At 40.2% G+C, this 25,131-nt stretch overlaps 1 protein-coding gene across 6 annotated transcripts in view; it reads right to left on the reverse strand.

Annotated features, from left to right (window-relative positions):
• Positions 1-25,131, reverse strand: part of Mcc (MCC regulator of WNT signaling pathway) — a 437,017-nt gene that overhangs the window by 387,457 nt on the left and 24,429 nt on the right. The gene's annotated exons all lie outside the window — the stretch shown is intronic.

The following is a 25,131-nucleotide window of genomic DNA, read 5'->3' on the forward strand; positions in this document are numbered from 1 at the left end:
AAGCATGCCTGGACCTTGGTCCTCCTACCTATACCTACCAGACAGCTGGGATCACACCACCCCCAGCTTGTGGTCTAACTTTTTGCCCAGACTGGCCTTGAACAGTGATCCTTCTAATCTCTGTCTTCCAAGTAGCTGGGATTACTTGTGTGAGCCACCACATCCGACAGTGAATTTTTTTTTAAAGTTTTGGTTTTTAAAGGGAAGGGTCTTTCCCTGTGTACACTCTCCCCAAAGTCCCTAAGAATGAAAGTCATTCTCTCTATTCTTTCCTGGAATTCAAGGAGAAATTCAGTTAAAGTCAAATTCAGGGTTGGGGATAAATAACATTAGACATTACCTTGTTGTTAGCTTATTCATATAAGCCTAGAGAACTGGCTCTAAGAGTCTGAGAGGCCACAGAAGAGCTTGAGCTGCTCAAGATTCTGGGACAAGGACAGAGGTAAACTCCACAAGCTGCCATGGAGTCAGCCATGGCCTAGCCCTAGTGGGGACCTGGCAGCTTGCAGTGGCTCTTTGGCAGTATTGCTGTCTTTGACTAATATGGTGCCCCAAGGCTGGCAGCATCATGATGGAACGTGTAAGAACACAGGAGGTAAAGTGTTTTGGGGAGAACCATTTCCCTCTCATGACCCCTAGGGGACCCAGTGCACTTTCGAAGCCATTTCACAGATGGCCTCACAGCATATGCTACATTAAGACATGCTTGTACAGCAGTTCCACTTCTCTTCAGAGCTGGTTTGGGGCTTCTTTTTGTAAGCGTTACAAAACACGCTTCTCTTAAACTGACTCTATCACAGCAACATGTATAAACATGCCCAAGAAAAAGTTGGTCTCCACAGGGAGTGCTTCTGTAATTTTCCATCAGCATCTTTGATAAGGATACAGAAAGCAAATTCTAGAAATGCTTTTGCAAATACTCATCTTTCTCTTGTGGTAGAGGACTCTTAGTCGTTTATTACCAAAATGCATTAAAAAAAGGCCTTGTAGGTTTAATTCAGCCTTTCTGAAGACAGCCCTCACCCTCCTTCTGCTTTCTTCTTTCTCCCCTTTCTCTCAATCCTTGCTTTTTTATTCTCATGCATCTTTCCATTCCATAATTGTATATTTTTTTTCTACCCATGACCCACACCAGCACTTACAAGTACACGGTTTGGCCCCCTGAAGTGGAATTCAGGAAGTAAAACAGGAATCCCTAGTTGATGGCATACTCTTAAGCATATCTGATGGTAGACTTTATACATCACCCTTCTTCAGCCCCTTGAGATGACACCTAGTATAACAAGAAGTCCCTAGAAATAACATCCAGTACACCAGGAAGCCTGGGCACTCATAGGTAGTGCTGATGTAGACTACTTGTGGAGGTTTAGAGGGAAGGGAGATAGTAGGGGTGGTAGAGAGAGAATAGAAAGGGAGGTGCCTTTACTATCATGTCAGTAACTAGCACTTCCTATGTTCCAGACAGCATTCTGCATGCATTGCATTTATGTAGCTTTCAGCCCCATCCCTAAAGGCAGAGGAGAGTTTACACTCCAGGTCAAACCCTTTTATTATTTATATGACCTTCATGAAACAATTCAGAGAAGACTCTCTTCTCAACCAAACATTCATGCACACACATGTACACACACACAAATAAAACCGTCAAAAGAAAAAGGGCTAAGGGGGAGGGGAGACAAAGAAAACTGATGAAAGGGGTGAATTTCACTAAGATATATTGTAAGCACTTTTATAAATACCACAATATACTCTAGTACAACAATAATAGGATAATTTAAAAAAACTGAAAAAAAAAAAAAGAAAGAAAAAGGACTAAAAGCAGAGAGAAAAAAAATCACACCAGAAAAAAATGTTTTAAATAGCTTGATGTGACCAAGGTTGTATTTCTTTTCATGCATGCCTATGTCAGCCTATAACAAAAGGCCCCAAAGTAAAGCCAGGGATTCCTTAGGAAGAGATGAAGAAAAGAATAACTATTCAGCAACTAGCATTTAAGTTCAATTTATAGCATATCTAGAATTTTTGCTTTTGTCATCCATTGGTCACCATGGTGACCCTGAGAGGCAAGTATATTGTCCCCATTTTACAGAAAAAGGAAACAGAGACTTAGAACAATCACATCATTACCCAAGTCACACACCAACTGTTTTAGTTGTTTACTGCTATGGAACCAACCACTCAAAAACTTAATAGCTTAAAATCTCACAGAACTCATGGTTTTGTGGTTGGCTGGGCTAGCTGGCAGTTCTGCTGCCCATGGTGTCAACATGGGCCCTACCTGAGGCTGGAACAATCAAGATAAACTCCCTTTTGTGTTTGGCTGGAGGGCTGGCTGTTGGCCCTGGGCACCCTGGTTCTCCTCCACGTGTCCTCTCATCCTCTAAGCTTTCCCCTCATGGTCTCTGCAGCAGGAAAGCCCGGACTTCTCTACATGACAGTAACCTCCAAGAAGCTGCACACAGGAGCAGCCAGGCACCTTAAGGTCTCAGCCTGGAAGTCACGTGGCATCACTTCCATTGCCTTCTCTTGATCAAGGCAGCCAGGAGGCAACCAGATTCCGGGGGGTAAGAATTAGATTCAATCTCTTGATGAAGAAGCCACATGCATGTATTGGAATGGAGGAATTGTGGACAACTGTATGCTATGGACTGAATGTTTGTGTCTCTCCAAATTCATGTGCTGAAACCTAATAGCCCCAAAGTGATGGTATGAAGTGAGGCCTTTGGGAAGTGATAAGGTCATCAGGGAGAGGCCCTCATGAATGGGAGTAGTGACCTATAAGAGAAGCCCGAGAGTGTCATCTTCTCCTTTCACCATGTGAGGTGCAGAGAAAGACAGCCATCTATTAACCAGGAAGGAGGCCCCCACTAGAAACTGAACCTGTCTGCACTTTCATCACAGCCTTCTCAGTCTCTAGAACTGTGAGAAATAGATTTCTGCTGCCTATGAGCTGCCCAGTTTATGGCATTTTGTTATAGCAGCCTGAATGGACTAGGTCTCTCTATCTGCAGACAATCCAGCCCAGGAAGAGGGGCAGAGTTGGAACCCAGATCAGCAACAATGCCAGTATAACACCAATTCATTAATGTTTAAGTTTAAGGCTGTGTTTCAGTGCGGACACATGCACAGGTGCAGGGAATGAGTTGCCGGCTTGGTCTCAGGTGATGATGGCATTATTGCAACCTCACCTTTGTGTTATTTGGATGGCAAAGACAAATCCAGCCCTGATATAATTGTTTTTATGTGGACTTAAAGTTCTGCCTAATGCTAATGTTCTCAAAAAGGACTTTAAGAGCAGGGTTTGAGGTGACAAAGTATACCCCAAAAGGCACTGCCAATCAGTTGAGCAAGGGTACTTGCTGATGAATGCTAACGTCAAAGAAGCCCTTGACGTGAGGAACCACTAGAAGGACTGACTCAGCCTTGTTGAATTGCTTGAAGGCACATTTAATGGGCATTCGATTAAGCTCTCTTTTTAAAAGACTCCTTGTTACATCTGACATTCTTGTAGCTGTAAAACTCCTCAAATGCATGATTGTAAAAGGGGGACTGTTGGGGAGGGGGAACAGTAAGGGAGAGAGGAGGGAAAAAGGACAGGATAAGTGCGTGTTGAATATGATTGAAGTATATTATGTATATGTGTGAAAATAGCATAATGAAACCCACTAAAAACTGTTTCAAAAGGAAGGAGAGAACGGTGGGGAGGTTAAGAAAGAGTAGCATAGGTGGAATGAATTTGGTCAAAGAACACTACATGCATATATATACATGTATATAAATATCACAATGAAACCTCTTTGTATAATTAATTTATGCAAGTAAAAATTTTAAAAAGAAACAACAGAGAGACTAACATTAAATATTTGATGAAATAATATCCCCTAGTCTAAGGATTTATCATCAATTAAAAGAAAAACTCCTTAAATACCTATCTTAACTAACACAGCTTCTTGTTCCCCTGCTCTTGCATGTATGGTATGGGTGCTTACACACACACACACACACACACACACACACACAACACCCTAGAATCCCACTGATAAACAATGTTCAGAGTAGTTATTTCAAATAAGTGAAAATGATATAGGAGTTAGAAAACCTGATGGCTGACAGCAATTGCTTGCATGTTGATAAGAAAAAAAAGAATCACATCTTGGCATGCTGACATTACGGAATGACTTGTGACACACAGTAGGGTCTTGCCAACCAGCAGCCCCCACCGCATATGGAAAATGACAGGCCCACTATGACCATCCAAGACCAAACTCCTCCCCTACCCAACATGTAGGAGGAGCTGATGACACATAACTCAGTCTTCCCTGATGCCCCATGTTCGCTGAGGTCCTGGAACCCCAGGACCAGCTCCTTCCTGAGCCTGCCTACCCTCCCATCTAGAGAGTATACTTTTGCTTTGTTTTTGCTTTGCATTAAAGAACATGTTTCTGCTTAAGTCCCCTCTGATGAGACTACGAATTTTCTTGTCCTTAGACCTGATTACTTGAATCTGGAAGCAAAAATTAAGCTTGGGAATGTTTCTTTTTCTTTCATTGTTTCCACTTTCTTTCACAATTTTGCAAATCTCTTGAAATAACCAGAAACTCACATAGATTTTTTTTCATATGTGTGGTACTGGGGTTGGAACTCAGGCCTCCTTCTAGGCAGGTGCTCTACCACTTGAGCCTACCAGAACTCTCATGAGTGTTAGACCAAATCATCATAGTTGGGCTTCATGAGTAGTCAGCAGGAAGCAGTGGTTGTGACTGCTCCACCTCGCTCACAGGATTCCCTATCTGGCTTTGAACCACTGTGAGTGACATTTCACTGTGTGAGGGCAAGCCTGGCTTTAAGGGGCTTTGTAGCTGCTATCCATTCTCTTACGTCTCCATAGTTCAACTGGACAGAATAACAAGAACAAAGTCACAGAAGAGAAGATCTCTTCAGGGAGGGGGCTCCAGAATTGTTTGGTATTCAGCAATCAAGGTTTATTTAGTTTAGTGTGGTTGTTTAAATAATTATTAATAGCTTTAAAATTATTAAAGTAATAAATGTACAGTAAAGAATATTTGAAAAAAGGTCCCTAAAAATCATTCATATTCATTACTCTCAAAAAAAAATCAAATATCCTTGCTTGTTTTGGTTTCATGTAAATTGGTAAATTTTGTAGGGCCCAAGACAGATTAGTGGTTTCCTTGATAAGGTGCTACTCATTTAATCAAATAGCAGTATTAAAAAAAAACATAAGCAAGACAAATTAGGCTAACAACTTTAAGTATTTTAATCATGTCGACCTACTTGAAACAGAGAATTGCTAACAAAAGTTATAAGAAGCGCATACAAGTTCGAGCAATGTTTTTGCATCATCAGCATTAACTGGAAGTATTTAATATTTGTTTTATAAGAAAGACAGATTTAAAGAATTCTAGTACCTATAAAATTTGTTGAAAATCAAGTATGTATGGAGGGATAAATAATTCCATTATACATTTGGGCTTTTATTTAAAGTATTTTGTCTATTCCTTTAAATACAGTTTATTAGAAATACAGTTTATTATTCATTTGGGAAGAGGAAATAATGAGCGCATTCATAGAGTCATGTACTGAGTAATATTAAACAAATAGTAACTGGCTGGAGTAAACAATTAACATCGTAAGAATTCGTAGCATAGATATTTAGAAGTAGCCCTCGCATTCATTGCTCTCTGTCTGTGGTTTCAGGGTAAAATCCAATCTCTTTCATGATCATACCAGGCATTTCATGTTGCACTCCCTTCCCACTGATTTGCTTCATCCTTCCAGGATCCGGTCTGTGCTATAAGGCTTTGTGCTACTACAGCAAAATCCTGACATACTCAGCTATTGAAGAGTAAAGACTTAAGAGGGGAGGGGGAGGGATTTAGCAAAATGGTAGAACACTTGCCTAGCATGTGCAATGCCCTGGGCTTGACCCCCAGCACCACAAAACAAACAAATAATAAATAAATAAAAGAGGAAAGGTGTATTTTGGCTAATAGTTTTGGGGGTTTAGTCCATGATTGGGGAGACCCATTGTTTTGTGCCTGTGATGAGGAGTGCACAATGGAGCAAAGCTATTTTCCTCATACCCAGACAAGAGAGAGAGGAAGAGACCAGGGTCCCACAATCCCCTTTGAGGGCAAGCCGCCAGTAGCAGAAAACCTTCCAGTGGGTCCCACTTGTTAAAGATCCACTACCTCCCAATAGTAACATGGCAAAGGTACAAGACTTTACCTCATGGGCCTTTGGGACTTTCCAGATCCAAACACTAGCACAATCCTAAGGGCTTTGAGCAGCCTTCAAAAGCACTAAGACCCTACTCTCTTGTATGCTTTTCCTCAATTAGAAGACCCCTCTGTATATTCATCTCTCAGCTTAGCTAATAACCCATCCTGGCAAGCTCCAGGTCAGTTCTTGGCCAGCCAAGTCTGAAAGGCCATCTGCCATTGAGCCCAGATTTCCTCACCCTGCATGTCAGTCTTTCTAAATTAGGGCTCCTTGAGGACAAAGGTGGCCCCCCACCACCACCATCACCACCAACACCCCACCCACTCTTGGCACATGGAAGAAGTTTAATTAATATTTATTCAATGAATAAGGTTGACCCTCAGGCGATCTGTGATAAATAATAGTTTATTTGATAGGCACTTGTAATAGACTGTTATGTTTAACCTTTAAAGCAGCCCTCAGAAGTGAGTGGTCCACTATCTCCACTCCTATTCAACATAGTACTGGAATTCCTAGCCAGAGCAATTAGGCAAGAAGAAGGAATAAAAGGAATACAAATAGGTAAAGAAACTGTCAAAATATCCCTATTTGCAGATGACATGATCCTATACCTTAAAGACCCAAAAAACTCTACTCAGAAGCTTCTAGACATCATCAATAGCTATAGCAAGGTAGCAGGATATAAAATCAACATAGAAAATCATTAGCATTTCTATACACTAACAATGAGCAAACGGAAAAAGAATGTATGAAAACAATTCCATTTACAATAGCCTCAAACAAAATCAAATACCTAGGTGCAAACCTAACAAAAGATGTGAAAGACCTCTACAAGGAAAACTATACACTTCTGAAGAAAGAGATTGAGGAAGACTATAGAAAGTGGAGAGATCTCCCATGCTCATGGATTGGTAGAATCAACATAGTAAAAATGTCGATACTCCCCAAAGTAATCTACATGTTTAATGCAATTCCCATCAAAATTCCAATGACATTCATCAAAGAGATTGAAAAATCTACTGTGAAATTTATATGGAAACACAAGAGGCCACGAATAGCCAAGGCAATACTCAGTCAAAAGAACAATGCAGGAGGTATCACAATACCTGACTTCAAACTATATTACAAAGCAATAACAATAAAAACAGCATGGTACTGGCACAAAAACAGACATGAAGACCAGTGGAACAGAATAGAGGATCCAGATATGAAGCCACACAACTATGAGCAACTTATCTTTGACAAAGGAGCTAAAAATATACGATGGAGAAATAGCAGCCTCTTCAACAAAAACTGCTGGGAAAACTGGTTAGCAGTCTGCAAAAAACTGAAACTAGATCCATGTATATCACCCTATACCAAGATTAACTCAAAATGGATCAAGGATCTTAATATCAGACCCCAAACTCTTAAGTTGATACAAGAAAGAGTAGGAAATACTCTGGAGTTAGTAGGTATAGGTAAGAACTTTCTCAATGAAACCCCAGCAGCACAGCAACTAAGAGATAGCATAGATAAATGGGACCTCATAAAACTAAAAAGCTTCTGTTCATCAAAAGAAATGGTCTCTAAACTGAAGAGAACACCCACAGAGTGGGAGAAAATATTTGCCAATTATACATCAGACAAAGGACTGATAACCAGAATATACAGGGAACTTAAAAAACTAAATTCTCCCAAAACTAATGAACCAATAAAGAAATGAGCATGTGAACTAAACAGAACTTTCTCAAAAGAAGAAATTCAAATGGCCAGAAAAACACATGAAAAAATGCTCACCATCTCTAGCAATAAAGGAAATGCAAATTAAAACCACGCTAAGATTCCACCTCACCCCTGTTAGAATAGCCATCATCAGCAACACCACCAACAACAGGTGTTGGCGAGGATGCGGGGGAAAAAGGAACCCTCTTACACTGTTGGTGGGAATGTAGACTAGTACAACCACTCTGGAAAAAAATTTGGAGGCTACTTAAAAAGCTGGACATCGATCTACCATTTGATCCAGCAATACCACTCTTGGGGATATACCCAAAAGACTGTTACTCCAGAGGCACCTGCACATCCATGTTTATTGCGGCACTATTCACAATAGCCAAGTTATGGAAACAGCCAAGATGCCCCAGCACTGACGAATGGATTAAGAAAATGTGGTATCTACACACAATGGAATTTTATGCAGCCATGAAGAAGAACGAAATGTTATCATTCGCTGGTAAATGGATGGAATTGGAGAACATCATTCTGAGTGAGGTTAGCCTGGCCCAAAAGACCAAAAATCGTATGTTCTCCCTCATATGTGGACATTAGATCAAGGGCAAACACAACAAGGGGATTGGACTATGAGCACATGATAAAAGCGAGAGCACACAAGGGAGGGGTGAGGATAGGTAAGACACCTAAAAAACTAGCTAGCATTTGTTGCCCTTAATGCAGGCCAACAGGAAAAGGGGACCAGGAACTAGAGAAAAGGTTAGATCAAAAGAATTAACCTAGAAGGTAACACCCACGCACAGGAAATCAATGTGAGTCAATGCCCTGTATAGCTATCCTTATCTCAACCAGCAAAACCCCTTGTTCCTTCCTATTATTGCTTATACTCTCTCTACAACAAAATTAGAAATAAGGACAAAATAGTTTCTGCTGGGTATTGAGGGGGGGGAGTGGGAGGGGGTGGAGTGGGTGGTAAGGGAGGGGGTGGGGGCAGGGGGGAGAAATGAACCAAGCCTTGTATGCACATATGAATAATAAAAGAAAAATGAAAAAAAGAAAAAAAAGAAGTGAGTGGTCCAGGACTAAAGGTCCTTTTTCAAATTTCTTGAGGTTATATACATTTAGGGTTTCAGGAAATGTTTGTATTTTAGAAAGGCAATGTGTTATATTAAACAATATATGATATAGTATATGATACAATATTTTCAGAGGGATTTGGGATGACACTGATAATAAAACACATATAATCATTGATAACCTAACATAATTAGCCACATAAATGAGTGGTCACATTAAATAGAACAAATGAAGACTATATCAACAGACTGCTCAGTCAGGACAAGTTTTGCTACCTATTAAGTTTGTAGTAAGCTTATGAAGAAAACTGTCAGTTGTAGAGCTTTTGCAATTTCAGAATTGCAAATAAAAGAGTAAGGATCTGCACAGTTACTCCTATATATCTCAGAAATACAGAGAAGGGACTCACAAAGGTTAACTTGGCCTCAGCTCATACAGCTGATAAATATAATTTGATGCTTGACTCCAGATCTCTATGATATACACAAAATAATATATGTAACATGTACAAAAACCAATGAATAACAAATAAAATAATAAAGTAAAAAGGAATCAGCCATCTAACTTAGAAATATGAATTACTGGTCTTAACTCCTTGGCTCAGCAGCACAGGGAAGGCCAAGGCTAATTTATTTATGGTTGTGTTTCATAGGCTGAGGAGTTGTCCCTTCCTTCCATCCTCTTTTTTAGATAGTGACTCACTATGTAGCCCAGGCTGGCCTCAATCTCCTGATTTTCCTGCCTCAGCCTCCCAAGTGCTGGACTTACAGAAATGTGCCTCCACACCTACTAAGAGACTGAATTTTGATGGTTCTGAATGTCAGCTTCTTAGGTGATGCCCAGAAGATCTGAGCTATAACACCAGTCAGCCTCAACAATGGACAATTAGTCTTTTCTAATACAAGGGAATGATGAAGAAAGAAGAGGATGAATTCATATTGCTTCCCAAAAGTAAAACTGATATAATTCCGGGTTTAAATGAATGAGACACCCCTGGTAAAATCATAGCATTGTGTAAAGCCAGAATGGACTAGTGTGTGCCACCAGTATGGGAAAGTATAACAGAAGCATAGGGCAATTAGGCAATTAGGGCTGCTGGGCCAAATAGAAGGAATGAGAAAGGAAGGCCTGTGGCGTTACCCAGACAGAGAGCAAGAGCCCACAGCCCTGTTTAGCAGGTGTATGGTATGCTTATCTGCAGATAAGAACAACACAGAGTACCCGTCCTCTTTAATACCATGTCACTTTCAGGGGCCATCAGTTGACCAGAGGAATCCTCAACTGACCTAGATCAAAGGTTCAGAAGATGAAAGGTTTTTGCCTCAGCAAAGTGGAAGTGATTTTGAGGATGAGTTATTGATTAATAGACCCTCACCCTGACATCAAACATCTCAAGGCTTGCCAGATACAGCCTTGCTCAGACAGCTGGCTCAACAGGTGCAGGCAAGCAGAGAAGTCCAGCTAAGATCAGGCTGGAACCTGGATGCTCTGAGTAGGCGATGGAAACTAAGACTCTCTGTCTCTCTCTGTCTCTGTCTCTCTCTCTCTGTGTGAAGATTCCTAAAAAATAATCTTTGAAAAGGAATTCTGAATTCCCAGAATCTTACTTGACCTATGAACACTCTTATTCTCTGACTGGTAGGGGAGGACCAGTCCTGATTTGAAGGACTGTTAGAAGTAACCCAATATCCTGTTCTACACCAAAAACTTGTGATTGCTGATTACATTCTACCTTTAGCTACTCAAAGTGACCACTGATGTAAAAGTCAAAGGGTGACAAACACTTCAAAGGAAACTGATGACTGACATTTCATTCCAAGAAAGAATCCCAGAACCACTATGGAAAACACACCCACACAGAGGTACAAACACCATAGCTGTATTCTGTGGGTGTAGATATTTGAAGGAAGGAGAGGTACACAGCCTAACGCAGAGAACTGAGTTGGAAACTTCTGCTCTATTCACATGACATTCAGGGAAAGCTGAAAAATGAGAAAGACACCAAAGCAATACGCTAAGCAGCTGGATGAAAACAAATGTTTATGTCTAAAAATAGAAACAGCATTTATACTTAAACCACTAAAAAAAAAAAAAAAAAGGTGAAGGTAAAAAAAACAGAACAAAACCTCCTGAGTGTTTATGACTGACATTATTTCCAGCTTTTTTGTCACTGTCACAAAAACTGTGACAAAACTGCAAACTGTGGGTTTACAGAGAGTCTTCTTTAAAAGAACTTTCAGAAGCTCTGACCAATCATGGAAGCTGAAGAGGGGTCAAGCCTGAAGTATTTGACAACTTCTCTGCCACATATGTTGGCGCAGTCCCTTTAAGGAAGAAGCAGAGAACCTCTCTCTCTTTGGGTGTGATTCAACTAAGTGTTGGATTAATAAATCTTTTCCTGTGAATATTCTCATCAGCCTTCTCTCCTCTTTCTTTTCTCTTTTCTCCCCATCAACATACATACCATGTCAGTAGCTCATCCTCAGCTGGTCAGAGAAGTAACTTCCAACCCTTGTTTCTCCCTGTTAAAAGCTGTGGGAGCCCACAGTCTGTGTGGGAACCCCCAACAGCTCTGAGTTGTATTCTGTATGCACTGCCCAACAGAGCTGCAAAAGAGAGAAGTGTACTGAAATCTGGCTTCTGGGCAGCTTGTCAAGTCTCAGCAGCGTTTCGGAGTCAAATGCAGCTTCTGCCTTGCCTTTGGCTGCTGCTGAAGTGCAATCTGTGGACCTGAAGCATCTGCTATGCTTAGGAGCTTGGTAGAAACTTGGGCTCATGCAGGCTCTCAGCTCCTGCAGTCAGAACCTGCAGTTTAACGATATTCCCAAATGATCTGCATACTCATCAGAGTGTGAGAAGTATTGCTTCATGGCACTTTATCACATTTCTTCCATTTAGGAAATATTTAAACCAATTATGGCAAGTCAAGTGCTCTTAAAAATACATTTTTCAAACAACTCATTTACTCCTCAGGAACAACCCCATTCATCATTGTATGGTCAATAGGCATGATTATATCTCCACTTTGTAGACGGGGAAGCCAAGGCAGGAAAGTGTTAAGCACTGCCAGGCTCGACACTGGTGTGGAATGGAGCAGAGATCCAAGTCAGAAGCCATTCTGCATGTCACGACTCTATGTCCCCTCTCTTGGAGATACACAAAAAATAATTTGAATAGATGTTTTCCTTTTCTTCTTGGCAGTTGTGGGGATTGAATCTAGGGCCTACAGGGTTTTCAAATAACAACTATCAACTATTCTGGAAACTACAGATGGATCATAGCAGAGATCCCCTATTCCCAGAGGAAAGAGAATTCAGGAAGGGATGCAAGAATTAAAAAAAAAAGCTGTTCTCATCAGTCATGAGGAATCCAAGATGAGCAGGAGTGACAGCTTATGGAATACAGAGTACACTGTTAAACACACAAAAAATATTAAACTTTGGTGATCCACTTTCAATGTCTTTAGGACATTCTGGGCCAGGCTCACTGCCTATAATCCTGCTTATGCAGGAGGTAGAGACTGGAAGAATCATGGTTCGAGGCCAGCCTGGGCAAAAACATCACAAGATCCCATCTCAACCAATGGCTGGGTGCTGTGGTGCACACTTATTGTCCCCAGCTCCACAGGGAAGCACAAACAGGAAGATCAGGGCCAGGCTGTCCTGGGCATCAAGTGAGACTCTATCTCAAAAATAACCAATGTAAAAAGGACTGGTGGAGTTGTTGAAGTGACAGAGCACCTGCCTAGCAAGCAAAGGGTCCTGAATTCAACTCCTAGTACTGCAAAGAAAAAAGAAACAATCAACAAAAACCCTAAAATGTCTTTAGAACATTGTCAAAGAGTAAAGTGTACAGGGCTGGATGGTATGCTTGAGAACCTTGCCCTGTTATTAATGCTCTTGCAACACATTAAAGCAAGAAAACCAGATTTTTGAAAAAATGGCACTTTTCTTGCTTTAGTTATCAGGGACAGGTCAAAATGCTCTAGAATAAGTTTTAGACCACCCACAGAGCTGAACCACTGGTGGTCTGGAATTGTCCCAGTAGTGACGTTGACCCAGCCATTTACCACTCTCTACTTTCATTTCTGGGCCTCACCTCCTTTTAGAAGACCTCACAGCTCTGATCCCCAGTGTGCTCATAGATGTGGGTTTCCTATGGTGCCTATTCCTCTGTCTCTGTGGGATCATTGGGATCCCTGGGAAGTAGCACCTCAGGTTACAATTATTTTCTAAAGCCTCCAGAAAGTGGATTTCACCCCACTCAAACAACACCTTTAGCACAACTGGAAGTGTCATTAACAGTGCTATATAGCTCACAACCTGGAATCTGTGCATTATTCAATTTTGTATCCAGGAGGCATGCACAAAGGACTGAGGGTAGCTATAGCAGATGACGAGAAAACGAGAAAAACGCAACAGCAACTTTCTTTCTAGCAACTTCAGAAAAACTTAGAAACCTCCCCAAAGCGGTACTTTTCTGTTTATAGAAATAAACTGCCTATGCAAATTAAAAGAAACCACAAATATGCCAATTATGCAAAAGCACAATTTTTTGGTTTAATTCTAAGAAGCCAAAGGGACTTCACTGATTCTTCCTACAAATAGCTACTGAGTGCTTACCATGTGCCAGGATACTGTTCTAGACCTGAGGATTGAAAGATAAACAAAAACAGACAGTCTCTGCTGTCATGGAGCTTATGGTTAGGTGGGCCAGAAAGACATTAAGATTTTCTACCAAATCATCTGTAATCCCAGCACTTGGGAGGATGAGGAGGGAGAATCAAGAGTTCAAGGTCAGTCTGGGCTACATATTAAGACCCTATCTCAAAAGATGTAGGAGAATCAAGAGTTCAAAGCCAACCTGAGCTACATACCAAGAGCCTTTCTCAAAAAAAAAAAAAGCAACAATTAAAAAATTATTCCTAATGACAACATGTGGTTTGAAGGTAAATGGATGCAATCAGAGGACATCATGTTAAGCGAAATAAGCCAGGCTCAGAAACACAAAGGCTGCGTGTTTTCTCTCATACGTGGAAGATAGATCCAAAGATAAACATATACAAAAACAAGCATGATCACATACAAACTCATGTAGAACATGTTTGTAACAGTGGAACTGATCTATGGAACTTGGGGAAAGACGGAAAGGAAAAGAGAATGATAGAGCGTCAACAATGTCGTAAAACATAACATCTGTGAATGCAGAAGATATAAGGATATGAATTGAAAACTGTTAAAAAATGGGGAGTGGAAGGTAAAGGGGTATGGGAGAGTAATGGAAGGGGTCCAATGGACCAAAGTAAAGTATACTCACAGCAGGGATACATTGAGAAACCCCTTTGAACACTGACTTAAGTATTAATAATGAAAAATAGGACTGTGGGGGGGTACTTGTGGGAAGGAGGAGAGTGAATGAAGGAGATTAAGATGAGGGAAGATGGTTGATTAACTTCATATACTTATATGAAATAGAACAAAGCTAGGGAAATATTTCTTGGGACCCAAAAAGTATCAGCTGAAAAAAAACAAGAAAAGAAACAGAACTAAGAAATCTCTTGTGACTGCTTTAAGTGGGGCAGGGAGGAGGTGGAAGGGAAGGGAAGGTGGGAGCGATCTAACCAATGTACAATATAAGCCTATTTGGAATTATCACAATGAATCTCCCTCTACAATGAATATATCCTAATTAAAAAAATGAAAAAAATTATTCCTACCCAAGAACACATCATTAAGTGCTCTGAAGGCAAAGAAGATAGGAGGGCCAGGGAAGACTGAAAATATAGCCCTTGAGCTAAGGTAAGAAATTTGAGACAAGCTGAGTGTATCCAGCTGTATGACAGCTCAGTGGGGACCAAGGCAGAACACTCTGGAAGAATTAAAACTCAGAGAAGAGTATGGCACTTGATGTAGAAAGAGTCAGGAGGAGAAAGCAGGCTGAGGCTGGAGCATTATCAGGATTGAAGCCATGCAGGGCCTTTGTTGGCCAAGATAAGGATTTGACTCACTCGAAGGGTTTCAGCATAGGTGAGGTGAGCATACTGGCATGAGGGAAACCTCTTGCAGAGTTCTGTGGGAAGGACTGGAGTGGACAGGGCCAAAGGAGACATAGGAAGATCACTGAGGAATATTCACAGTACTTGGAGTAAGAGAATTAGGGTGGTAAAAATGGAGGTGAAAGAAGTGACTTGAGAGGGATCTAGAAGGTAAAATAGCAGAGATACTATACTCCAAAAGGAAACCAATATGGGAGTCAATGAGCCGTCAAATACATGCCAAGATTTCTTCTGGCTTACGTAAATGGTGTACAGTGCTCACAGTCACAAGGATAGCAAGATTGGAACACTGGCTTTTGTGGGAGAGATCATGAGTCCAATACTGGACTTGAGGAGTTCAAGATACCTTAGAATTACCTAGTGGAAAATGGCTTATGGCCAATTGAGTAAATTTGGCAATGTAAGTCTGAGACACAGAAGAAAGGCTTGTGCTGGACATTTCCTATGGGAGACATTGGCATATACACAGAATACTGAAGCCAAACTATAAATATGAGAAATAAAGTGTGAATGCCTAGAGAGACTAGACAGGGTTAAAAGAGTATTGGGCACAAGTTGATCTTTGAGAAATTCTACCACTCAGCTCAATAGCTATGGAGAGGAGGATGAATCCACCAGTAAGACAGAAAAGGAGCCAGAGAGGTGGGAGAAATGCAAGAAGACAGTGGGACCATGGGAGGCAGGAAAAGAGGGTGCTTTGAAAGGTAGGCAATGATCAATACAATCGATTGCTATCATAGACAAGGACTGCAAATGTTCATTTCATTACCTGACTTGGTCACCAGTATCCTTAGCACTGACTCAGTGGAATGATAATAAGGAACAATGAGTGACAGAAGCCAGAACTGAGTGGGTTAAGCAGGTGAGAAGCAAGAAAATAGAGAAGGTACTAATAACCCAACAGGATCAAACAGAGAAATCTGTCCCTCAGACTAAAAGACACAGTCCTAACAACAATATACAAGACCATAAAGTTGACCTTCTTCCTTACTCCATCTAAGCTCTCCTTCCCACGGCATCCACTCTGGCCTCCTTATTCTTTGAATGCATCAGCTTCCACTTCTTGACTTTTGCCTTTATTGTTCCCTTAATTGAGAATTTTCTTCCTCCAAATAAATGAACAAATTCTGTTAAACCATTTAGGTCTTGGCTCAAAAATGATCTCAGTGTGTTCTCCCCTATTTTATTTAATATTAAAATTAACTTCTCCTGCCTACATTCACTATTCCGTTCTCTGAGTTATTTGGTACTTCTTATCACTGATAGAGCATGATTTGTTTTTGTGTTATTTGTTTTTAACATCATCCCACCCCAAAGAATGCAAATTTCCTGAGACAGAATTTTGCCTACTTTGTTGACTATATTTAAAATGGTGATAGGAAATCTACATTGCCATGGTAAATTTACATGACACATTATGTGAAGAAAAGCAGGTTACAAAATCCCATTCTAGGAGAGGCTTAGAGAATAAGTAAGGAAAATGTAGTGCAAGTGGCCTTAAATAATGAAGAATTATATGGGATTACACAATAGGAATTGTAGAGGCTCAATATCTTCAGGGCTCTTCCAGGCTATTCCTCTTCCTTAATAAATATGGTCTTCATCCTAAAATAAGCTTCTCTTTGGATCCAGAGGAGGCTGCTAATGGCCATCAAGAGTACATGCACTTCATGTCCCATTTGGGAGGGATAGAGAGGCATTAACTCCTACACACTCTGCCAGAGGAGTATGGAAAACTCTTCCAGAAATCCCCAGCAAATTCGTTCTGGAGGCTCATTAGTCCAAGGCATACCACACCTATCCCAAACCTAACTGCTGTTAAGAGTCTGAGATTACCCTTAGATCCATCAAGCTTATCCTTACATTTGAGGTGAAACCCTGTAATACATGAGTTTCATGAAGGAGGAGTGGCTGCCTGAACAAAATTAAGTATCTACTGAAGAAGATCTACATTTATGTGTGTATCTGTGTGGGCTTACTAGAGTATTACTATCTCTGGGCAGATGGGATTAAGAATGATATCTTAACATTCTCCTTATTGAATGAATTTTTGAATTGGGCCAATGAAGCTGAGTGTATTTAAACAATAATCTCCTTTTCACAAGTTTTTTATATGGCTTCTGGTTTAACCTTACATGATTCTATTTTATTGGTGGTACAATCTCAGGGAAGCAAGAGTGAGATGAAAAGTTACATGAGGAAAAAAATAGCAAAGGTTCAATATAAAGAAATACACAACTAAGTGGGCCATGGCTTTGCAATGAGTTTTTATAGAATGTTTCCAGAGAGCCCATGGGAACCACTGCATTCAAAATACCTCTAGGGGTAAGGAAGGAGGAACAACCTACCATTTAGATCCTTCTGTCTCCTGCCTCTCATGGTTGCTGCCTCATAGGGGGTCCCTTCCACAACACTCAGGCTTGTGTCCCTGACTCCTCAGAGGTCAAGGAAGACAGAGACTCCATAGGATGGTGTCTCCATGTCAGTGCTGCACTGGGCAGCAATGTGACCTGTGGAAAGGAGCAGTGGTAGCAGAGAACAATGTGAGCATTGCTAGAGCCACTCTAGCTAGACACAAATGAAGAGGCTGTGATCTAGTGAGGGAGGAAAAGCTGAGTGGCCATTCTGGGCCTGGTATATATTCTATACCAACTTAGCTCTGACTAGAACAATACCCTCTAGTAAAGCCCAGTTGATAGTTTATTCATCTTTCCCTGGTAACTCCTAAAGACTCGGTACTTTTCTTTGTTTGTACATGTGTATTCTTATAGCATAAGACCAAATATTCTAGAAGTTATAATGTGCATATCTTCGTATTCTTCTGTACATACAGTGTGCATTCTTCAATTTGCTCTGGTATGACAGTCATCATATATGGTAAGTAATGAAAATTTAAGAGGAAATCTATAAAATGTTAAAACTTTGTAAATAGCAAATTCTTCCTTTAAGGGAATCTGTATTTTATACAAGCAAAATAAGGGGCCTTACCAAACTAACTTACAACATCAAAAGGCAATATTCTTGGGCTGGCAGTATGGCTCAGTAGTGGTGTACTTGACTAGCATGCAATGAGGACCTGGGTTCCTCACCCAGAACCATATGTCCACACACACCCATGCACACATGCACACAAAGCAATATTCCTTCTTCTGTGTTATTTCATAGATGGTAATTCTGGAGCATGTGACATGTAAGCATTTAGGAAGGACAGGTTAATAGGATCATGGAACTTTCCCTTATTCTAGCAATGAGAAAAATCAGCAGTGAAGCAGTACCATATTTTGTTTTAAGGTTTGATTTATTCATTTAATGTTGATTTAGCATCTATGTATTAGGGATGGTATTGGGTGGTATGAGAAATACAAAGAAACTATTCTAGTAGGCAAAAGAAGTTGAATAGAGATTGCTACAATACAGTTAGTATTGGGCAGATTCCTTAATTTTGTATTCTATTATTACTTTAAAATGTTAGTTTACTGTCAACAGTCAATAACCATGAAGGAATGGCCTATGGAAAGTGAGGTAAAAATATTAACTTGAGGACCTTTCTAAACTTTATCAACTCTGCACTGTGTGGGCAGCTGTCCAACATTTTAATAACAACTAGAATGCAAAATTAATAGTTTTTAAGTCACCATGGCTCACAGTCTTTCCTTAAGGACTAACAAACATCCTAGCCAACAATTCAGTGCTTTTGAAAACACTCATTATTGGAAGAAACTGAAGGCTGTTGCATAATAATAACTGCTAATACAGAGAAACTATGATTTCATCAGGGTTAGCTCATAAACACAGACCAGACAGTTGCCCTTGAGACTAATTTAAACAGTATGTCTTTCTATAAGAATATGCATCCATTAAAATCTTGAACTGGTACCAATAACCCACAAATCAAAACATTTCAGTACTGAAAAAAATGACAGAAAAAGACTTAGAAGAAGATACTGATTAGAAAGTTTTGTGTGACTTGTTTAAAGTTACCTGAGAAGTTAGTAACTCTGATACTGAATTCTGTCACAGTGGTATTTTAGAATAGATAAAAATGCACATAATGTATATTTTCAAGTATAAATTCCTCAGCTTCTTCTAAATTGGACAAAAATGATATGTTTTTCTAAAAGTTCTTAAGCATTTGAAATGAGCATTGCCCACAATGAATGTTTTCATGCTTGACTGACACTTAGCAAGCTTTTCTATGGTACTGTGGTTACAAAGGCAGAAGACAAGAAACTTAGAGACTCTGCCTTGAATCAAGGGAGAAAGGGTGTGAAGCAAGGAGAAAACCAGATGTTAGTCATGCTGGTATGGGTTATGCACCAGGTGCTGGGGCGTCAGGAAAGGGTCAAGAGAGGAAGAGATGCATGGAAACCCAATCTAGAAAAAGTGAGAAAGTGCTCATCAGGTAGACAAGGGAGAGAGAGAGAAGGGAACTTGCAGAGGAGACCTGTGTGTGGAGCACCAGGGCTTGGACCACCCTGGCACACTGGAGGGTGGAGTGTGAAGGAATATTCAGGAGATAACACTAGACAGGGGGCAGGACGAGGATCTTAGATAAATGCCCTGGAAAGAGTCTGCACTTACCACTAAGCAACGGACAACAGTTGAAGGATGTTAAGGGCTGCCTGCTCAGTTTTGTGCTATCGAAAAATGACTTTGGTGGCAGTGTAGGGTGGCCTGGAGGGGACAAGCCTGCAGATTATAATACTAGGACAATAATTCTGGTTAGAGATCAGGAAATTTAAAAATCCAAGAAGGGAGGGGGGAGGATAAGCACCATTGATTTCACCCTTTACGTATAATACTAATGAAACCACCAACGCATTTTTTAGAAGAGTAACTAGCTTCCCAGTAATATTTCCACACTGATTTTCATCCATTGATAATACAGTGAAAGATCAGGTTAAGATTCTATAATACACACAGTTGTGAAAGTAAAGCAGTCTCTTAACAGCATTGACTTCTAATGCACACTATTCTGTTAAGCTTGTCATTTTTCAGAAAGTTCTAAATTTTTGCAAATAAATACAAAATTCTGACATTTGAAGGAAATGCAGCTACGTCTTTACAAGATTTCCCTTCATCCCATCTATTTTCTCGCATTCTTCATCTACACTATAAAATTGGACATGCCCACCTCTAAAACAAGGGATAACAGATATGGCATCCTTGCCATGAAGTGGGATAGACACCTGATTACCACCAAATCAAGTCTAAAATGTTTTATCAACTAGCTTCTGCATCATTGATGTCCAAGGGTTTAAAATAAATTCAAAGCTCATGTATCTAGAATTTTCTAAGCAACAGTTTCACAACTTAAAATTCAGCTGAAAGCCTCTGTTAAACTCAACTAACAATTATCACATCAGATACAGCCAAGGCTTATTGGTCAATAGAAAGATGTTCCATTTATGTATTCACTTATTCAGATGACAGGGATTCAAATATTTGGAAAAAGTAAACAGGTCCAGAGAATCCTTCTGTCTGCCTATCTTTTTTCTCCCATTAGTTAGAATCATCAGTAATCAATGGCATGAATTCAGTAATGACACATTTACATATTTAAACTGACATTTTGAAATGACAATGAGAAACTGACAATTAACTGTTCTCTAAGGAAATGCCCTTTCTCTCCATATGGCTTCTACTCTGGGGCTAAGATTTAAAGAGATTTTCAATTTACTGAACAACAGAGAGTCTCCCCAGCTGAGATCCCTGTGCAACTTCATTTAGAATGCAAATGTCTGCACCAAGATTTCAAATGCCATTCTTAGTGATGCTAAGAAGCCAGTTATAAAATAGAGCCATTCTTGCCATGGCGCTTTGGTAATATAAAGAGTAAAGAAAGAACTGTTAAGGTACTAAGGGGAAATAAGTTTTCTTGTGTTCACTTGACAGCATATATGAAGGAAAAGTCTCCAGAGAAATTATGTTATCTTCGATTCTCACCTATTTTGGGTGCTACAAGGACTACATGGACAAGTTATAAACAACACAGGTTTCTATAAACATATGCCCTTATTACTTTCAACTTTCACTAATAAGTTCACTCAAAATAAGAAGACTGGGTTGGGGGTGCTCAGCACTTGCCAGGCCCTGGCTTCAATCTCCAGCACCAAGAATCTTAAACATTTTACAAATAAAAAGTGTAAGGAAATGTGGGCCCCAAAGTGACCACGTGGAGAGGAGTGATCTGGCCAAGAGATTCTTTATTGCCGGGTGGGAGAGGGAGAGAGCAGAGAGCCAAGAGAGTGAGGGAGAGAGGGGCAGGGGCTTAAATACCCCTCAGTGGGACTTAGCATGATCTGGTTGGTTAGGATCTTATGGTTCATGCTGATTGGAGGTTGGGGAAGAAGGAGGGTTCAAGCTAGACTGGAGGCAGGACTGTGACCCTGGAAAACAGGAGCTTAAGGGTGCAGTAAGAACTGAAACCTACTGGCGCCATTATTGCCAACAAAAAGGCTGTAAAATAACGATGTGGGCTGGAGGAAAAAGCAAAACTGTTCCTGAAAGCACACTAGCTAAAAATGCATGTGAACAAACTGATTCTGTTACAATCTCTATAAAACTTTCAGCTGCCTTTTTTGAAGAGACTGACAAAGCTACTCCTAAAATTCATATGAATGCTCAAAGGATACAGAATAGCCTAAAGACCTTGAAAAAGAAGGAAATTGGACAAGTCACACGTTCCAATGTCAGAACTTCCAACAAGGCAACCGTCATTAAGTCAATAATATTGGTATAAGGATAGGTGTATGGATCAGTGGAAGTGAATTCAGAGTCTAGAAACACACCCTTACATTTATGATTGATTTGTGAACAAGGGTCTCAAGAAAATGAAAAAAGAATAATCTTTTCCATAAATGGCTGCTGACAACTGGATATATACATTCAAAAGAATGAAGTTGGATCCTTTCTTCATATCAGACATAAAAAATGGACTCAATAATCCCAGCAATGTGGGAGGCAACCATTGGGAGGATTGGGACTCGAGGCCAACCCTGGCAAAAAGTTAGCAAGACCCTATCTCAACAAACAAGTCAGTGGTGGTTCATCCTTATAATCTCAGCTACATGGGAAACATAGGTAGAAGATTGTGGTTCAAGGTCAATCTGGGCAAAAACACTAGATCCTATCTGGAAAAAAATAGTAAAAGCAAATAGGGCTGGAAGCATGGTTCAAATGATAGGGTGCTTGCCTAGCAAGTGCAAGACCCTGAGTTCAAACTCCAGTACTGCAAAAAAAAAAAAAAAAAAAAAGACTCAAAAGGATCATAGACTTAAATGCAAAAACTAAAGCCATAAAACTCTTAGAAAAAACACAGGAGTCTTCTTTATTACCTTCAGTTAGGCAAAACCTTCTTGAATACAATACCAGAACACAAACAACGAAAGGTTACATAATATATGATTCCATTTTTGCAAAATGTTCATAGTAGGCAAATCTACAAAGTCAATGACTGGCTGCCTAGGCCTAGGGAGGGGTTTGGGCTAAAGGAGGGATGACCGCTAATGGGAAGAGGGTTTCTTTTTGAGATGATGGAACTATTCCAAAATTGACTGTGATGATAGTTGCACAACCCTGTGACTATACTAAAAAAATCACTGAATTATGCACTTAAAATGGGTGAACTGGATAGTGTGTGAGCACATGTCAATGCAACTATTAACAATGGCTTACAGAAAGGAGCATCAGGCAGAGTTCAAAACCTTCATTTGAGAACAAGAGACATGAGTAAGTTCAGCTCTTACTAACTGTTAAATCTTGGGGAAATTACAATATCTCTGAGCCTGTACTTGTATCTTTAAATTAGTGTAATAATAATTCCTTTCTCAAAGAGGCTATTGGGATTATCAAATGAGATCATGTATATTAGGTGCTTAACACAGTACCCGGCATGCAGTAAGCACCCAATAATATCGACTATCAAAAGAGCTTTCCTACCAGGCTTGGTGGCTCATACCTGTAATCCTAGTTACTTGGGAGGCAGAGACAGGAGGATCAGTCCAAGGCTGGCCCCAGACAAAAAGTCTGAGACCCTATGTAAAAAATAAGTAAAGCAAAACAAGAGCTAGAGGTGGTAGAGCATCTGTGTAGCAGGTATGAGGTCCTGAACTCAAACACCAATACCCCTCCATCAAAAAAAAAAAAAAAATTGCAGACCTAGTCTGTAGGTAGTAGTTAAAAAAAAAAAGTTAGTTGAGGCATTGCTTAAATTTTACTTAAAAATTATATTTATTTTTATGCATATATCAGCACTAGGGTTTGAACTCAGGGTCTCACACTTGCTAGGCAGGAACTGTATCACTTGAGCCACTCCTCCAGCAATAGGCTTATTTTGGAACACTCAGTAAAGCAGGAATTCACAGTTGGAAAAACCACAAAAAAAATACATAAAACAATGATGATCAGACATTTTATAACAGACAGCACAAGACTGTGCTTCATGAGTAAAGGGAGCTAGTAAGGTGAGCCTACACTTACAACAATTCCCATCCCCCACTCCCTGCAGGCAGTCTGTAGACTGCAGCACCAGAGGGAAGTCCACAATGCACCTGGTGGTCTCACTGGCTGGGGAGGTAGACAACAGAGTTCAGGGAAGCCAAGGCAGAGAAAGAATTTGTGGTGCAGAAGGAAGAGGAAGAACTGCCTGAGTGAGGGCAAAGAGAGAGGTCCAGAGATCTAGCTGTAGAGGCCAAATAAGCTCTAGTTTCCAGCATGCTCTGGTCCTGTCAAACAATCTTAATGGTAAGCTTCCAAAGATGGAAACCAAAGGAGGTCAAGCTTCAGAAGTCAGGAATTTGGTTCTGTAAATGGTAAGTTAGAGACGCCATCAAATACACAAGTCACAAATGCAGTAACTGTATTTAGCTGTCTCAATTCAAGGGAGAGATGGGGGTCAGAGATATGGACAAATCATAAAGAGGGCAGACAAATGATTGAAGTTTGGAAGCTCTCAGCTTTGTGAGTCTTTAGATGAAAGGAATTTGTGATTCAGTAATGTGGTACCATGTCCCCAGGGGTTGAGTAGTCTCTAACCGGTCTCAGAGTGTTCATCCTATCAGCACAAATTCTCTCACAGTTTTGTTTTGCCAGACTTAGCCACGTTCTTTCCCTTGCTTCTGCAGTGTCTCTGTTGCATGGTTCCTGGGTGTGTTACAAAGCTATATAAACAACTGGGCGACATGCAATAAATGTTAGCTCTATCTTATCTTAAAAAGAGAATCCTGTTTCTCAAAAGTGATGTACTTTCACTTGTACATGAGTGTTCAGAGTGCCTCAAACTAGATACATCCCAAATATTGATCAATGAAAGGAGAAGCAAGTTGTGTACATTCATACAACGGAATGTTATTAATAAATAGTAAGGAAGAGCCGGGCACGGGTGGCTCATACCTATAATCCTAGCTATTCAGGAGGCAATGATCAGGAGAATAAGCCAGCCTCGGGCAACTAGTTACTGAGACCCTATCTCGAAAATATCCATCACAAAAAAAAAGGTCTGGTAGAGTGGCTCAAGCAGTAAGAGTGCCTGCCTGGCAAGTGTGAGGTCCTGAGTTCAAACCTAGTGCCACCAAAAAAAAAAAAAAAAGGTAAGGAATGACGATGACTCTTGAAAACAAGTCAGATATGAGATAATATGTGTTCTATAATTCTGTTTATATGAAACACTAAAAGACAAATCTTACTTATGTAGTCAGAAAGCAGGTAAGTGGTTATAGGGGACTAGGATAAAGGTAGCAATTAATCAGGAAGGAACACAGGAAATTTGGGGGTTTAAGTGGTTATAGGGGACTAGGATAAAGGTAGCAATTAATCAGGAAGGAACACAGGAAATTTGGGGGTTTTATGAAAATAAGTCTCAATTGTGATAGTGGCAATAGGGTATATAAATTTGTCAAAACTCACTAAAATGCACACCTAAAATAGTTTCATTTTATGACATGTCAGTAATCAGGGAACACTGCCTATCAGAGTCAGCTCTTCTGGGTGACTAGGTACCAAATTTGTTCCTTTCTAAGTTCTCTCTCCCATGGTATTTTAAATCC

Source organism: Castor canadensis, chromosome 16 (genome assembly GCF_047511655.1).
Source record: "Castor canadensis chromosome 16, mCasCan1.hap1v2, whole genome shotgun sequence".
Classification (NCBI taxonomy): domain Eukaryota; kingdom Metazoa; phylum Chordata; class Mammalia; order Rodentia; family Castoridae; genus Castor; species Castor canadensis.